Consider the following 11,867-nt stretch of genomic DNA (forward strand, 5'->3'; position numbering starts at 1 on the left):
AACTAAGTAAGTACCAGACACTGTGCTGTCCCAATGAAGACAAAAATCAGAGACCCAGGTGCCAGGCAGAGGGGTGTTTTACATCTGATGTCCTAGGTGAGTTAGTCCTGAGGTGCTCCAGAATGTGCCTGGTTATTTATTCCAGGTTAACCTTAGTTTCTGCAGCCACTGGATTCCGTCAGGTTATTCAAACCGCCTCTTGTCCCCAATAACACGGCTTGGCTGCAGAGAGGGGCTGGCAAACCTAAGCATCGGGCTTCGCTGACCCAGGCGGCCTGCTTCTCCCCGGCCACCCTACCACGCTTGGGTTTATAAAAGCTTTACATTTTATAAAACACGATTCCAACTTCACAAGGAACTCACCCCAGTAAGTGGCAGAGCCAAGACGAATGCCCAGGCTCCCACCTGCCTCTGAGGACCAAGGTAGGGGTTCCATTAGGAGCTCTGAACGGGGAGGTCTGATGGTACACATTTCAGGTTTCCAACACCCTCCTCTTCCCGGGCTGCTACTGGAGATGGCACACATCTTCCTTCAATTTGCTATTGAGACATTCGCTACAGCCCTTGCCATAATTATGACGTACCTTAGGGTGTTCTAAGACCAACATCAGTAAACAGTGTCCTAGAACGCTGTTCTGATTTAGAGGTTCTTCCAACACCAGAAAGATTAAGAACAGTCAGAGCCAAAGAGACTCTAGGAAACCATTAAATTTAAGCCACTGACTCTACGAGCAAGGAAACGGAGGCCCAGAGAAGTGAGGAAGTCAAATGAGATAAAGCACATAAACGTTACGTGAAAGATGCCTGTTATTCCTGGCAAGGTGACCAGCCCCGCCTTAGCCTTCCCAGAGGGGCTGAATGAAGTCTCTTACTCACAGTTACCCATTCAAATGTCCCCATCAAGTACCGGGTACGAGGCTTATTTAATCCTTAGATGAGTGATCCTAGCCCTGGATGTACATTAGGAAGAGTTCGGGAACAATACTAATGCCTAACCCCACCTAGGACCAATTAAATCAGAATCTTTAGGGGTGGGGCCAGGCATTTTTTAAAACCACCACAGGTGACAGATATTTCTGGGGCTGAGAACCATGGTCTATAGACCAAAGTGTGGTCCAGGGACCACTGGCCTCAAAAATCACCCCAAAAGCTTGTTAACAATGCAGACTTCTGGACCTCCCTGGAAACTGACTATATAGCAGTGGGGTGAACCCAGGCATCTGAAGCTGTGACAGTTACCTGGTGGTTATGGAATAATGGTATTGGCACTGAATCAGTCCCAGAAATGGCACCTGTGCTCCAGGTGGCCCCGGAGTCCTGGATGGCCCAAGCAGCTGGCCCAAGAGAGGCTCCCAGATGATTCAGAGTCCCATGCCCACTCTCACCCAAAAGTGGCTGCAGAAGCCCCTCAGCATGGTCGGCCTTGAAGGCAACCCTTCCGGGAAGGAGGCAGAAGAGAGCTACCGGGGGGCTTCCCATCTCATTCAGGTCCCCACCGGAACTTACAAGCCCAGGCCTTCTCTCCTGTACTTCCCCCGTCTCACTCTGACCCCAGCCACACTGACCTCCTTGCTGTTCCCAAAACGCCTCAAGCTTTCTCTTGCTTCAAGGACTTTGTCTCATGCTCTTCTCTCCACCCTGATGGCTCTTCCCTCAGATATCTACATGGCTCCCTCTCTCCTGCAGATCTCTGCTTAAATGTCTTTTTATCAGTGTAACTTCCCTAACTTCCATATTTAAAATAGAAAATCTGCCTCCCCACCAAACCTCCCTATCCTCCATCCCTGCTTTGTTTTTCTCCACCATACTTTATATTTTGCTTGTTATCTATAAGCCTACATACTAGAATATGAGTTCCATGAAGGTTAAGATTTTTGTTTCCTGTTATATTCCCAGTGCCTAAAATAGTGCCTGGCACACAGCAAACACTCAAATACTTATTCTAGGAATGAATACATCAGAAACACCAATCTCAACACATGGCTTGTACCAAAAGATCACAAGGAAGAAGCTGATTATACCCAAATCACTGCTCCACTGATCTCATCTTGGCAAAAGCCTTTTTAAAAACAGGCTAGAAGCCTAATGAAACAGAAACCATTTAGAAATAAGTATTTCCAGTCAATTAACCGAATCTAAATGGGTTTGTGAGTCAAAGACAATTTGTTTTGAGAAAGAGATAAAACTATGGAGACAGAAAAAGAAGTTGAAAGAAGGTGATCAGGGGCGCCTGGGTGGCTCAGTCGGTTGGGCGTCTGCCTTCGGCTCAGGCCATGATCCCAGGATCCTGGGATTGAGCCCCGCATCGGGCTCCCTGCTCAGCAGGGACTCTGCTTCTCCCTCTCCCTCTGCTCCTGCACTCTCTCTCTCTCAAATAAATAAACAAAATCTTAAAAAAAAAAAGAAAGAAAGAAAGAAAGAAGGTGATCAAACAAATGGATTTCAGATACTGTCCTGGTATGTGTGCAGGTTCAAAAGAAAACCCAGAGCACTGACAGCTACTCTCAGATGGGGAACGGTTTTCAGCAGGCCAGAAAGAAGAGAAAGGCTCTGATCCTGGGTTACAGTCTGTGAACACAGGCCCAGTGCAGGGTATGACTACATGCTTACCACCAGACCCACCAACCCGATAAACCTAAGGAGGACCCTTCCTTCTCCCTTTCTCCCACTTACACCCCGCCTGCCTCCAAAACTTATTGGAAGCCATAGACAATACTTGAGCTCTACCAAGTTGGGAGTGCTAGAAGCCTCTGTCGAGGCAGCCACACAGAAGCTGGGGAACATCCTGCCACGAGCCCGTCTCACTGATGTCATCTGTCCCACATCCTTGCTGCCTCTCTCCTCCCCACCTCAGTCTCTCCCCCACGGTCATCCTAGGGAATCTCCTGGAGACCAGTCTTCCCCAAACACCACTTTCATCAAGTCACTCACTGTTCTCAAAACCCTAAAGTGGTTTCCTATCACCTACCACAGCTCCCACCCTCAGGCCAGGCTTTTGAGAACCTCCATGCTCTAGACCTAGACCAAGTCCGCTGATTTTATATTTCCACAGGTGCTTCTTCACCTGCCTCAAAGACCAAATCACTGCCTCCCCCTCCAACGCACCAGTAAGCGTTAAGACTGTAGTGACTGGAGGGCGCCTGGGTGGCTCAGTTGGTTAAGCGACTGCCTTCAGCTCAGGTCATGATCCTGGAGTCCCGGGATCGAGTCCCGCATCGGGCTCCCTGCTCGGCGGGGAGTCTGCTTCTGCCTCTGACCCTCTTCCCTCCTTGTGCTCTCTATCTCTCATTCTCTCTTTCTCAAGTAAATAGATAAAATCTTAAAAAAAAAAAAAAAAGACTGTAGTGACTGGAACACACTGGACCATGTCTCCAGTCTCCGTTCCTGCCAAGATCGTCCCCACCCTCCACACCATCCACACCCATTCTTGCCCCTCCAGCTCCTGGCCACTGTCCTTCCCCCTCCGTTGCCACAAAACACACACACTGCACTCACGCATGCACCTGCATTCAGTCACTCAGTGACTGAGCACCTACTATGGGCCAGGTCTCCACCCCCCTGGTGCAGACATTCCACTGGACAGACACACAGTCACAAACAAGCAGATTCAGGACAAGTCATAGAGGTTTCCTCAACAGGAGCTCCTCAACTGAAATCAGAAATTGGAGTGACTATTTTTTCAATTCTGATGCAAGTGAGAGAGCAAGCCATGTGAACATGGGGGAGCATGGGGGTTTTAGGCAGAGGGAAGAGCAAGCAGGAAAGTACTCAAAGAACCCAACCCGGAGTTGAGGGAGTCAGAGGAGATGGGGTAGGAAGCAGATAATGGAGGGCCACCACAAGGACTGATGTTTACTCAGTGACAGAAGGCTTCGGGAGGACTTGAGGAGAGGACTGCCACCCTCTAACTTACACTGTCCAAGAACCACTCCCCTCTGCCTATGTACTTCAGCCCTCTATCACGAGGCATAAAATTAGGAGGGATTTTTCTTCTTGAACGTTCCAAAATTTTCCAAAGTAAGCATATATTATTTTTGAAATGAAGAGGGACACACACACACACACACACACACACACACACACACACACACACACACACACACATCTTCCCAACCCTTTAAGAGTCAGCCCAAATTCCACCTCTGCCTCAAAGCCTCAAAGCCCTCTAGGCCAGGGCTAGGACTGTGCCCATGCTCCACCCAGGCCCCAGCCAGCAGGACTGCCAGGGCGACCCCAGAGTTAGCAGGACCTGCCTGCAGCAACTAATGTGCATCAAAGTTTCTTCTGCTGTCCTTACTTCTCTCCTGCCCTGCAGGAGTGCGTCCCTTCGGATACTCTTGCCCCCAAGTGCCTGCCTGGGCCCCAGTCTTTCTCTCAGTTGACTTAATTAATTCCTGGTAATTAAAGCTACTATTTAGTGATGAACTGCTAAGAGTCTGACCTCTCCCAGGGGGGTGTAAATATTTTAAAAGGGGAGTCTAAGTGAAAACTCGAAAGCCTTAGACTCAGAGAACCGGAGCTAGAACGGTGGAATGGTAGGCACTGGGTTCATGTTTTGTGGGCTGCTGGCTACCTTCTCCTAACGGGTTCAGGGGCTTGGAGAAACAGTGGCACGGGGAGACAAGCGAAGAAATGAAAGATGAGATTACATCATCGCCACCACCTCCCTCCTCCCAAAGGGCCATTCAATCCATTTTGGGTACCAGAGAATGTTCCCCAGAGGTAACGCCCGCCATCTCCGAGGGGTGACCCATGTGAAAGTAACCACGACCCTCAGCAAGAAAAGCCCCCTTAAGACATGTCTGGTCTGGAGGCAAATTGTTCTCTAATTGCTTTCAGTGGGGGAACTCCTTGAGGGCAAAGTTCATCTCACATGATTCTTTTATGCTCCACAGAGCACCCAGCTCTGGGTTGGGCCCAGGCTAGGCCTTTCATAAGCAACTGTTGATTCCTGATCAATGATGGCCCACTTGCAAAAAGGCTCCATGGCATATTAAATACAAGTAAACATTCTAATTAAGAATAACAGTAGAATTAATCACACATCTAATATTTTCAAGGGTCTGAAGATTTATAGCCTTTACGAAGTCTCAGACAGTGAAGCAGTTTTTACAACCTCAGCCAGTTCAGCTCAGGTCTGGAGAGTCTGTCCAACAAGGCAAGGCAGAGAGCAGCCCTTGCCCATACAGACCAGAGCCTCGGCTGGGCCAAGCCCCAGAGGAATCTGAACAGCTGCTCACTGCTCACCCCTGGGCTCCCTTCTCCTCTGAAAATGCCAAACCTCTGCCTCAGATGTGTTTTTCAGGCCCTAGAATAGCCCTGAGAGGCTTGCAGTTACAATGGACACCTGTCTTTAAAACCTCTCTCTCGGGTCTCACTCTGCCCTTTGGCTTGCTAAGGAAAAACTTCAACTTTAGGAGCTGAATTGGAAGACAGGGGTAGGATGCTGTACAATGCAGCAAACCAGAGCCCACTCCTCTGGCTCATGCTCAACTCCAGCTTGCCAAGGGCAGTGTGGGTAAGATGTTCCTTTGCCCCAAGACTGGATGAAAATGAGGAAAAAGTAGCCACCCCCTCCCGCCTCACACCCAGAATGAGCTGAACCCCCAGAAGGAGGGAAATCCTAGGAATGCATGTGAGGCTTATGCAAAGGAACCCCTCTCTTTACAGTCCCATGACCCCCAGGTTGTAACACCAAGGCCTCCAGCATCCTCCACGTTGACATGCAAGAGAGTGGTCCACGGGTGAAGGCCAGGGGCCACACCCAGAAGGAGTGATTTCTTTAAAAGCACTCTTAAAGAAAACACCCACCAAATGAAGCTAGAAGCCAAGTCACACCCTAATCACCCCTCCCAGATGGTGCATCCCGGGACCTCTGAATTCAGGGACTGGTCCAGTCAGAGGTCCTAGCCTAACTCACCTCACATCTAACAAAGGCATCTTCCCCTGAGTGACCAAGGAGGGGTGGCCAGCTCCGACACCAGACCTCTTCCGTAGGGACATATTTCTGGGCGGTTTGAGTTTTTGCCTTAGGGCATTCAAGTTTATCTCCAAAATGAAAATAGACTAACTGGTTATTTGTTTTTGTAAAGATGATATACACACCTTGAGAAAATTCAAGTGACAGGCAAACATACAAGCAAAAGTAAAAACCACCCAATCCCACCACTCAGAGGGAAGGAGATCTCACAGTAAACTCTGTTCTGCAGATAGGAGGCGAGTCCATTCTGAGTTAAACCTAGAGGGTAGTAGGTCTTGATTCTCTGAATAAGCCTGGAGACTTAGTTTTGCACAAGACCCTAATGCCACCTCTGAACTACCCAAAGCATTTTCTAGGGGGCTCCAATAACTGTGGAGCTCTCATCAACAGACAATAACAAAGTTATACAGACCCCCCTCACCCCCCCCCCCCAACAAACACACTCTGATTGGAGGCCAGGAGTTAATCTGCTCAGTGGACACACTCCTTTTTTTCACTCAACACTGTGGCAGACTTTCCATAATCAGTCATAAGTACAGATATCATCAGCCTTTTCATCTCCTGGAATGTGTTAATGACAAAAAAGGGGCCACCATTACCTCTTGATCCAACACCTTCAGAATCTAAAATGGAGAAGGGAAAGGACTTACCCAAAGTCACACAGTGAACAGAGGACAGCCCAGAGTGCTGAGAGGTTTGAGGAATGACTCTGTAGGTGACACCGAATTTGAAAGGTGTTCATTAACTTTTCTTTGAGTCATAGAAAGGATCAGATATGTCATTTTGACACACAAATACACACTTCCCATTTCAAATAAAAGTAAATGGTTGGCTGAAGTAGTACTCTGATCTCCTAAAACATTTCTCAAAATTAATTAGCTAATGGATATCACGATCCTACACTCCTAGAACATGGAGGGGGAGAACACTGGACCAGATGCCCAGAAATGGAAATGAACGCAGCTTGTGAGTACATGCAATTGCTCCACACTCAGAATTCTCTCCCATTCAGGATGTTCCTATTTTTGTAGGAAAAGAAAAAGTTAAAACAAAGTTACATATAAAGATAGAGTTGGAGATAAAGATCAAATACAAACACTAAATATTAAAATGTTAACAGTAGCTCTAGGTTAGAGGATTTACCAGTTAGTTGTATTTTCTTTATATACCTATCTGTGCTCCCTACATTTTCTACATGAATATTCTGGTGTAATTCTTTTTAGAGTTTTAAAAGAAAAATAATTAGTCCACAAGCTAGGTTGGTCTATTTGGATTTTACTTTTCATGGTAGAAAAACAGAGATTTAAACCTCTAGAAGATCCACCACTCTTCCCAGCTTTGCAGCAGCAGAAAGAAGTGTTAAGACAAGCTCAAACCCCATGAAGATTCCAATCCAGTAGGAAAGCTCACCATGACCAGGCTGGGTAGAGGGGAGGAGTTACTACTTTCTTTTCTGTCTCCAATGTGTAGGGAAGATGAAAATTCTAAACCAATCTCTCCTTCCAGTGGAACCAAAAGCTCCCTGCCCCTCCATGGGTTCACAGACCTCTGTTCCCACAACAATTTCCAATACATCTGTCCACAACCACCCTTTGGGTACAAGACTACCCACACCACTTACAATCTGGATACCAAGTCTGAGGAACCCCCTTTTCCAGTATTTTATTTCTAAAAATGTTATTCTTCCTCTTCCTTAAGATTCACAAACATCCAACCCACACCATACAGAATCATGCATTCTATCAATTAATAATCATGGTTGGCCACACTCTATGGAGCTTAAGTAAAGATTATGTTAACAAAAAGGATGAGTTTTCATGAGCCTGAGAAAAACAAACAGGAATTGAGGAGTAAGAGTTTGTTAATATGTCCCAGCCCTGGCCAGAAGGGGTGGGGGTGGGGGGATGGCCAGAGGACAGAACATCTGTCATTCTGCAGTTTCATTTCTCATGGCCAGTTAATACCCTGAGTTTATGCATCAGTCTCTTCCAAGTTTGGTTAGTGAGTCAGTCTGCCTGGATCCAATAAGCTCCGAGTGCCCTACAAAACTGAATTTTAGGACTATGAAACTGAGAACCAGATCCTGAAACATAGTGATCCCGCCAAAATAAAGCCACCCCCAGGATGACATCTGTCTCCACTCTCTAACTCCAACACCGACCATGGTATGTATCTGATGTATCTGATACTCTCTGATGTATCTAATACTCATCTAAAACTCTCTGTGGCTTGTAGATCAAAATCCAAACTTGACCTGCCTTTCACAGCTCCAACTCAGCTTTCCAGCCTCCTGCCCATACCAACCAAGCCTCTCATGGCTCCATGCTTTCACACACAGCTCTATCTGGACTGCCCTTTGCCTAGTCCTACTTGCCTGTAAAACTCCTACTCTTCCTCCAAAGCCCAGTTGAAAAGTCACTTCTGCCCTGAAGTCTTCCCTACTTCCCCCAGGCATTTAGTTCCTACTGCTCCCAACAGTTCTCTAACTACAGGTGCATTAGGGAACTTGTTAAGTACATTGTAGCTCATCTGTTTACTATCTGACCTCCCCTGGACACCCTGAGGTTCTGAAGGGAAGGAACTCACTTTGTATCCAAAAGTCCTAGCACAGTGTCAAGAATGAAATGGGAGATCAATGTTGAATGATTGATCACATGGAACACTGGCATTAAGTTATTTAGAGAAAAAGGGAGGGGAAAAAGTCTCAACGGAATCCAAGAATTAAATTATCTATATATTTAATCTCATCTGACGTGACCACAACATAGCTAAGAGACAGCATGAAAGTTTTAAAAATTTAGTAATTGCAACATTTGAGGTAAGTGCTACAACATCAAAAGTTTTAAAAATTTAAGTAATAATAGCAACTAACATGTGAGGTAAGTGCTACAACATCTATGTGGCTTGGTTAATCTGGCATGCACAACAGCCCTATGAGGTAGGTACTTTTATCTGCATTTACCAACCCTAATGAGATAGGTACTTCGATCTGCATTTAAGCTGGGAAAAGCTTGAGGCCATTCCAAATAGGAACTGAGGCACATAAGAAATTAAACTCAAAATCATTCTGTTAGCAAGTGGCAGAAGCGAGATGCAAACTCCAGTAGTTTGGTTTGAAAGCCAGTGGACTCTGGGATCGGGGAGGCCTGGGTCTGAATCCAGATTAGGTTACAAATGTGGTTTTGGGTAAGTCATCTAGCCCCTCTAGGCTTGTATCTGTAAAAGGGGCAGGACAAGCCCTTTCTCTTGAGAGGATGAAGTTAAATATGATGTTTGCAGAAGTCTCTCCAATTGATTCTCCCAGCTAGCAGGTATTCCATAAATGCTAATTTGTCTTTCTTTCCCTTTCTAAAAGCTGCACAAAACAGACTGAGGAAAAGGATCTCCCTCAGACTGCTCTGAGGCTTTTCGAAGCAGATCAAGTAGTTAGGCCACTCAACACAGAAAGCCTCACCTTACCTGCTTATCTCAAAGTCCATTCCCCAAACAGAGGCCAGAGACCTTTTAAAATGTAAATGTCATCATGTCAATCACTTGAAACCCTTCAAAGGTTCCTAATTTCACTGGGGATACAAACCAAAGTTGAGGGAGGGGTGGGGGAGGGAGGCACTCTGTCCCCAAGGCCCCCTGTGATCTAACTCACCTCTCTACAGACTTATCTGCCCTCTCCCCCTCTCCCTCCAGCCACACAGGCCTCTTTCACTTCCTCCAACTTGCCAAGCTCCGTGCTGCTCCACACATGGTTAACTCTTAACCCTCCTTCGGGTCTTAGCCCAGACGTCACTTCCTCAGGGAAGCCTTCCCGAAGCCCCCAAATCAAATCAAGGCCAATCACTCTCAGCATTCTGCTCATCTTTCCTTACTTGAACTCAGTACAGTTTGAAATGATTACCACTTCCTTCAAAGTTTTATTCAAAAGACACCTTCTAAGAAGGCCTTCCCAGGTCACTTGAATATAAATTCAACCCCCACCCAATATCTCATATCCTCCTTCCCTCTCTTTTTTTTCCTCCCTAGCATTTAGCCCCTTTTAAGAGGCTGCATTTTTCACTATGTACTTTATTTTACTGTCTTACACACACACACACACACAGACACACACACACACACACACACCAGACTGAAAGCTCCACAAGGGCAGTTATTTTTGCTTGCTTTCTTCACAGCATCTAAAACAATGCCTGGCACATATTTGTTGACAAATATTTGGTGTGGAACGAAATTTCCAGATTATTTATTATTGGGCTATCCCACTAGGCTACGAGCTCAAGCCAAAACGTACCTCTCTGGTTTACCACCATCCTCCCAACACCTAGTCCAGTGCCCAGCACATAGTAAGTGCTCAGTAAAAATTTACTGAGTGAATCAAAGCCATGACCATTGGGAAAATGGTCAAAATACGTGTGCTGGCACCGCGCTTCCCTCTCTTTCACTGGGCAATGTACCTGTGAGTTTGAGGAAACAGACCCATGAAATCCCAGCAAGCACCCACCAGGCCAGGCATCTGTCTGTCCACATCCTGTATGCTCAGCCACACTGTACACACCAACAGATGCACCCTAGAGGCCCTGTATGAACAGAGAACTGAAGGCAGGTGGGCCAACCCTAGGCCAAATACCATCTTACCCCCAAGTCCCATTCTCCTACTGCCAGTCCTATTCTAGGCTAGTCCTGGGTGCCAGACGTGCTTCCCTCGGTGGGCCTGTGGATTTATTCCAATCCAGGACTTTTAATGCCCCCTCTGGCCTACTCAAAGAAACAGAAAGTTAAAAACCTCTGAGCAGCTCCCATAATCCTGGGGTTCTCAGGAACAGGCATACCTAAGGTCGTATGGACCCCTCCCCCTCACAGACGCTGATCCAAGGCCAGGAGGCCATCTGTCCAGCAGACGCTCCCCTGTCCTCCCTCGGGTCACATTGAGCCTCCCCCCCCCCCCCCACACACACACACCCAGGTTGGCAGGAAGAGCCCCTGCAGAGAGATCATTTCCCACCCTGATCAACAGGCCTGGTCACCCCCTGAAGACCCCCAACTCTGGGGCAGGAATACCTGTCTGCTCCCGAAGAAACCTCCCCCAGGGTCAGAACTTGGGTGGAGGTGGGGGGAAGGACCGAGGGGCTCCCAAGAGGGTCGATCCCCGAAGTGTCCGCCCCAGGACGGCGCCAGCTCTCGGCGCGGCGGGGGACGGAAGGACTGACAGGGCGCCCCGGCGGGGTGAAGTGGCACCGTTATCCGCGCCCGGGCGGGGGGCCGCGGGCTGTGGCCGAGGGCGGCCGCCTGTCCCGCGCGGGGAGGACAGCGGCGGCGGGTCGCGGCGGCGGCAGGGGCAGGCGGCCCGTCGGCCGGGGGCGGGGTGGGGTGGCGGCCGGGGCCCGCCAGGCGGCGGTCGGGGGAAGTGGCTGCCGCCTAGCCTCGGGCGGCGCGCAGGGTCCGCCCGGCTGCAGGGCCGCGGCGCGGGCGCGGGCTCGGCCCCGGCTCCGCGCGGCCCCGGCCCGCCGGCTGGGTCGGCCTCGGCGGCGGCGGCAGCCCCGGCCCGCAGGCTCCCCGCCCCGGCCCGGCCCGCGGGGGGGCGCTTACCTGGCGGCGGCGGCGGCGGCTGCAGGCCCCGGGCTCGGCCGCGCGCGTCCCCAGCGCCGGCTGCGGGAGCCACAACATGGCGACGGCGGTGGCGGGCGGGGCTGCGGCTCCGGGGGCGGAGCGGGGGCGGGAGCCGGCCTGGCGGCGGGACCCGGCTGGGGCCGCGGGCGGGGGGGCGGGGGGGGGGGCGGGCGGAAGGCGACTCGGACCTGGGCGCCGGCCCAGAGCCGCGCGGCGGAGGGGCTGCCCCGGCCTGGGCCCGGCCTCCGGCCTCCCGCTCCCGCCTCCGGCCTCCCGCCTCCCGCCCCGA

General features: G+C 49.7%; 1 protein-coding gene across 5 annotated transcripts in view; it reads right to left on the minus strand.

Annotated features, from left to right (window-relative positions):
- ZNF592 (zinc finger protein 592) overlaps window positions 1–11,640 on the minus strand; it is a 46,273-nt gene extending 34,633 nt beyond the window's left edge. For 3 of the 5 annotated variants that reach the window (XM_088024927.1, XM_088024926.1, XM_088024930.1), the window contains exon 1: window positions 11,558–11,624. The gene's annotated coding sequence lies outside the window, so the exon portion shown is untranslated. Of the gene's footprint in view, window positions 1–11,557 lie in introns of all 5 variants that reach the window. The other 2 variants (XM_088024929.1, XM_088024928.1) reach the window with 2 other exon arrangements.
- Window positions 11,641–11,867: the final 227 nt, after the last annotated feature.

This window comes from Eumetopias jubatus, unplaced genomic scaffold (assembly GCF_037043125.1).
Source record: "Eumetopias jubatus isolate StellerSeaLion01/CBP00866 unplaced genomic scaffold, mEumJub1_p1.0 scaffold_7, whole genome shotgun sequence".
Classification (NCBI taxonomy): Eukaryota; Metazoa; Chordata; class Mammalia; order Carnivora; family Otariidae; genus Eumetopias; species Eumetopias jubatus.